Source organism: Pseudophryne corroboree, chromosome 7 (genome assembly GCF_028390025.1).
Source record: "Pseudophryne corroboree isolate aPseCor3 chromosome 7, aPseCor3.hap2, whole genome shotgun sequence".
Taxonomy (NCBI): Eukaryota; Metazoa; Chordata; class Amphibia; order Anura; family Myobatrachidae; genus Pseudophryne; species Pseudophryne corroboree.
Genome location: NC_086450.1, coordinates 193,910,094 through 193,915,583, shown reverse-complemented (window position 1 = coordinate 193,915,583; position 5,490 = coordinate 193,910,094). Strand labels below are relative to the sequence as shown.

The 5,490-nt window shown below is 44.0% G+C and overlaps 1 non-coding gene across 1 annotated transcript; it reads left to right on the top strand.

The window, feature by feature from the left end:
- Positions 1–495: 495 nt before the first annotated feature.
- Positions 496–616, top strand: LOC134946868 (U5 spliceosomal RNA). Its single transcript, XR_010182446.1, has one exon. It is a non-coding gene; the product is annotated as a U5 spliceosomal RNA (small nuclear RNA).
- Positions 617–5,490: the final 4,874 nt, after the last annotated feature.

Genomic DNA, 5,490 nt, shown 5'->3' with positions numbered 1-5,490 from the left:
TGAGGTGGTCCACTGGGAGAGACCAAGTGAAGAGGTGAGGTTAAGGAGTTTAGAGGCAGGTGATTATTATATTATATATTAATGTCGGTGATTATCACTGTATAATAGGCTATGGAGCCTATATTAAGGTCTGTGGTTATCACTGTATAATAGGCTATTGAGCCTATATTAATGCTGTATAAATATATTAATGTCTGTAATTATCATAGGCTATTGAGCTTATATATATATTTATTCATAGAGCATGTGTTGTACCCGGCCTGTGATTATACTGTATAATAGGCTATATTAACACGGAAACATTTGTAATTTGTTCTGTGATTATCAGGGTCAGCATGGCGAAGGGGCAATTTTAACCATGCTTCCTGTTGTTTTCCAGTGTGTAATTCTGGAACATTCCTGCCCTACATCTCTAAGCCACCAGAGGCGCAGGGGTGTTAGTGGGAATTTGGTTCGGGTTTCACATGCCCATGTGAACTGCTTTTCACATAAAGAATACTCTGGTTTCTCTTCAGATCGAATAAATCTTTCGCCTTTTACTAAAGATTTCCGTAGAGAGGAACAACCATGAGTTTCATATAAATATGTTGTTCAGCAATAAAATATATATATGACACATAATAACTTCAATAAGTCGTGCAAGTGTCTGTCCGTTGCCTATTGTGGTGTCTGTCTGCATAGCGAGTAAGGCTCTAGCGCAGACTAAAAATAATTTTAAAAATCCTATGTTAAGCATTGGCAATTCAAATTAAAAGAGCGGTAACATCGGAGTCTCGGAAGTTACTCCGCCAGCTCTAACAAAAGACAGTCTTTCCAAAGGGCCAATTTCCCTTTGGGTACCAGGGTGTTTATTTAACTGGTCTTATAATTTAATGCACGATTCTATGTCAAATCTCACACCGATAACTACGAGTGAGAAGGGTACATTAGTCCAGCACTCAGATAGTGCGGGGTTTTTGACAACCATACATTGCTAAATCCCAGTGAGTCAATGTCTCCATTTTCTTTTTCATCCACTAGGGGTCACTGGAGTACTCTTGGGATATGGACGGCGTAGCAGAAACAAAGGCACTGAATATTTAAATTTAGAACTCTCCACCCCTCCATATCCCAGAGTACCTCAGTGTACGACCTCAGTGTTTTTTCCGTGCTCAAAGCACTAACAACGGCTTGTGGGATTCCCACACTTTGTGGAAGATTTTTATTAATTTTTCATTTTTATTTTTTAATTTTCAATTTTTACTATACATCCCTTCCCAGTTTATTGAAAAACATGGGTCCGGGGTAGTGCCGCTGCAACAGCGCATGGCGTGTCGGTCCTCACAAAGAGCACCCTCACAGCCACAGGCCCACTGGCCTGCAACAGCTGGACGGAACTTACATAAAGAAGCCCCGTCACAGCCATAAAAAAGTGATCAAAGAGCTGGACGGAGCTTACAGAAAGAAGCCCCGTCACAGCCATGAAGAGGATCAAGCAGCTGGACGGAGCTTACAGATAGAAGCCCCGTCGCAGCTACGCCCGGAAAGCTCTGAGCTTAGAATAGTAAAGGGGGAGGTCAGCTCCCGCTGCCGCCCGAGGTGTGGGGACAGCGCTTAGCGCACGCCGCTGCTCGCTCCACTTGGCGCCCGTTCCGCCGCTGGTCTCCCCACTCAGCGCCCTCCCCACACGGCCACAGTCTTCAGCACAAGACCTCCGGCCAGGCCTCCGCTGATCTGCTCTCAGAGGCCGCCGCCCGCCGCAGCTCTCTCGCTATGGGGTCCGTTACAGCCGCTCCGTACAGCGCTCCGTACAACAGGGCGCCGTCATCGCTCCCTGCAGTGAGCGTCCCAGCTCACCGCTAACAGCAGAGAGTACAAGGAGGGACGGAGACCCGCCGCACAGACAGCGGGGCTCTCACATAGAAACCCGGGCAGCTTGACTAGCAACGCGCTCCGGCCAGCCGATTTCGGCTGCTCAGGGTTATGGTCCTTCGCCTCCCTGCAGCTCCCCGCTGAGACACAGCGCTACAGGGAGTACAGGGAAGGGGGAGGGAGTGGGGGACCTGGCAGATTACTGCATGGCTGCTGCTGCCAGATGCATGTAATAGGCTGTTGAGCCTATATATATATATATTTATGTATAAAAGTTATTAATATTAACAGAAGATATTAAAGGCAGAGCTTATATTAAAGGTCATCTGCCTGTGATGTTATTGTAACCTGCATGTGCTGTGATTATCAGTGTATATTAGACTGTGATTATCATGGGCAGCAGATATTGTAATTTCTCCTATGAGTTACAATGTAAGCATGGCATGGGGGCCATTTTTAATCATGTTTCCTGTTGCTGCCATAATTCCAGAACATTCCTACACTACATCTCTTCGCCACCGGAGGTGCAGGGGTGTTAGTGGGAAAAAATTTGGGTCAGGTTTCACATAGGCCATGTAAACTGTATTTATCCATAAATATATTTATCCATAAATATATTTATCCATAAGTATATATATATATATATATATATATATATATATATATATATTACGCACTTTAAGTCTGTCCTTTGGCTATTGTGGTGTCTGTCTGTATAAGCATACAACACAGACTAAATATAAGGTTTACTATAATGTCGGTACATAAATCTACCGCAAATTCTGTTGGTTTGTACGTTTCCACTCCGGAAGCAGGGTCAGTCCCAGATCCTATGTTAAGCATAACGCCTCTCCACACGAGCGGTAAGATCGGAGTCTCCAAAGTTACTCCGCAAGCTCTAACAAAGGATTTTCAGTCCAGGGTATTAATTTATACTTATAATTTAATCTGACAATTATACAAACCTCACAGCGGTACCTACCACTGACAAGGGTACATTAAACCAGCAGTCAGATAGTGCGGGGGTTTGACAACCATACATTGCTAATAACAGTGAGTCAGTGTCTCAAATTTTACAGAGATTAGGTAGACTCTAACATCTAATCTGTCGATTTTCCTAAACAACAGATTTTCAATGAGTTATTAGTTACAATATCTGACTAACAGTTAACTCTATTTACCCGTTCTAAATGGGACAATACGTCATTGGTGAATTCGTCTGTGACAAACATTATAAACATTTGGGTCACTAGACGCTCTATGTATGTAAACAATGACGATCATTGTTAATAAAAAGCTGCAGAGTATTTCTGTAAATCTTCGGCTAACACGATTCTAGCTTTTCATCGTCGCTAGTTTCACCAAAACAAGCCTAGAACTTGTTTAATGCTAATTTGATATTCAGACAAAAGATTACCCGACGTTTAATCCCTTTAGACTTCAGTTTTTGTTTCAAGGCTGTGGTACAAAAACAGTCACGACTTGTAACGACATGGTGCTAAAGTCAACAAGCCAGTGGCTTAACGGCCTCTTAGGTCATCTAGCATTTCCAATTGTGGAAGCGCGCCGTTACACGTGACATTTGCCGGGTTTTCCAAACATCCACTCATGGATGTATCAGCTATTTACATCTGCTGGTTTCAGCTGTTTTTATTTCCACACCTGGTACACCAACAGAGTCAGGGTTACTTATTCCCCTCTGTTTGGGGTAGCGAAGCCGAAGGGCTCCGTCGCAGTATCAATCAGCAAGTCACTTACTACAGTTGGAAATGGATTTACTGCAGTTAGTACTTGCATAGTTGAAGCCACAAGATTGCATGATTATGCTTGATCTTCACAAGGTGTATTTACCCATTCCGGGTTGGTCACCGCATAACAGGTTCTTGCGTTTTGCAATACGCCACAACCATTAACCATTTCAGGTTCTACCGTTTGGCCTCTTGTCAGTGCCTCGGGTATTCACCAAGGTGATGTTGGGGCAATAGCTCATTTCAGAGCCCTAGCGGTGACAATCGTTACATATTTAGACGATCTGCTCATAAGAACTCTGTCTCAACAGAAGTTCATCTTACTTGCGCTACTAATGTACACCACGGTAGCAGGTCAAGTTCGAAAACAATCGCACCTAATTCCGTCTAAACGACTTCAGTTCCTAGGTAAGATTATAAATACGTTAAATCTAAGACATTTAACTACTACACCAGCAAGAACAAATATACCAACTAGTACAATTCGTGCAAAAGCCACGCACACTAGCGGTACATTGGTGTATTCGCCTATTAGGAACAATGATGTGTTTTCAAAGCGCTGGAACAATGATGTTTTTTCAAAGCGCTTTAGTTCGCCGGGTTTCAGGGCGAGAGTGTATATACTCTGGACGAGAGTCTCAGAGGTTCAGGAGTTGTAGTTAAAAAGATCAGCGACAGGGGTTCTAAAACGGGTCACGACAGATTGCTGTCTATAAATGTCCTGGAACTCCGTGCAATTTACAATGCACTATATGCTTCGCTTTCAGTCTGTCCAAGTGCAGTCAGACAACGCAACGGGAGTTGCATACACAACAACCAGGGAGGACCGAGAAGCCGCATGGCAATGCGGCAGGTAGTTCGAATCCTCAAATTGCCCAGAACACCATTAGGTGATGTTGTCTACGGGGATCATTCCGGGAGTGGACATCTGTTAGACAGATGATCTCAACCGTCGGAATTTTTATCCATAAAACTGGGCATTTCATCCACAGGTGTTTCATATGTGAATCCACAAGTGGGGTTACCCTCAGGTATACATGATGGCATCTCGCCACAATTACAATCACTCAGTATGTGTACAGAGCGAGAGATCACAAGAGCAGTGGCAGTGGAGGTCTCACATTCGTGTGGTCATACAGCTTCGTGTATCTGCCTCCACCATTTTCCTCTGCTCTTTCTATCTCTCCGTTGCTAAAACGGATCATAAGACAGTTCGTCACAGTCATACTAGTGATATCTCATGGATTTCGGAGAGCTTGCTTCTCAAAGCTCCAAAGAATACTTGCACACGATCTTGGGCCCTCATAATACGTCCAACCTGTTACAACAGGGACCGTTCGTTGACCCCTATTCACATATGTACCGCGGCTGCGGTTGACGGGGTGGGGGTTCAGACCACCCTCTTAAGGAAATACATAGGGCATTACAGTATTGGTATACCAACCATGTTATGAGCTAGGAAGCCGCTTACGGCAGCTCATTATTACACAATTTGGTGTGCCTATATAGGTGGGTGTGAGGCTCAGAAGTTTCCGACATCATCTTTCACGTTACCCGTATTCTGTTATTTACAGACGGGGTGGGATGGAGAACTGCGTTTATCTGCACTGAGGGTGCAGGTATCTGTGTGGTCAATTTATTTTCACAGACGTTTGAATCTATTGCGTAGGTACACACCTTTTTTACAAGGTGTGTCATCAAGGTGCAGCCTCCATTTATCCCACCTACAGCGCCATGCGACTTGAAGCTGGGTTCAGATTTCTTACAGTTTTCATATTTTTTGAACCCTTACAACAAATGGGTATTAAGTTTCTCAATTGGAAAACGTTTTCTTCTAGCCGTAGCTTCGGCAAGGGGTTTTGTTTTCATATTTGGGTGCCTTGTATTCCAA